Source organism: Branchiostoma belcheri, unplaced genomic scaffold, assembly GCF_001625305.1.
Source record: "Branchiostoma belcheri isolate BF01 breed outbred unplaced genomic scaffold, Haploidv18h27 scaffold82, whole genome shotgun sequence".
In the NCBI taxonomy this organism is placed as follows: Eukaryota; Metazoa; Chordata; class Leptocardii; order Amphioxiformes; family Branchiostomatidae; genus Branchiostoma; species Branchiostoma belcheri.
Genome location: NW_017804487.1, coordinates 440,880 through 441,092, shown reverse-complemented (window position 1 = coordinate 441,092; position 213 = coordinate 440,880).

The following is a 213-nucleotide window of genomic DNA, read 5'->3' as shown; positions in this document are numbered from 1 at the left end:
CAAATTGGGATAGCGCGAAAGACATTTTTTTAATGTAAAAGGACTTGTAGGACCTTACAAAGACTGGCAACTAACTTTACTTTGCGCAGGACTATTCAAGTATCATAGCTACGCGTATGGTTTCATCTTTATGCTTCGTCGCCGTTTCCCAAAGAAGGGTTTGGTAGGGTCTGTATTTCTTGTCGTCAAGACCCCCCCCCCCACCACACACAC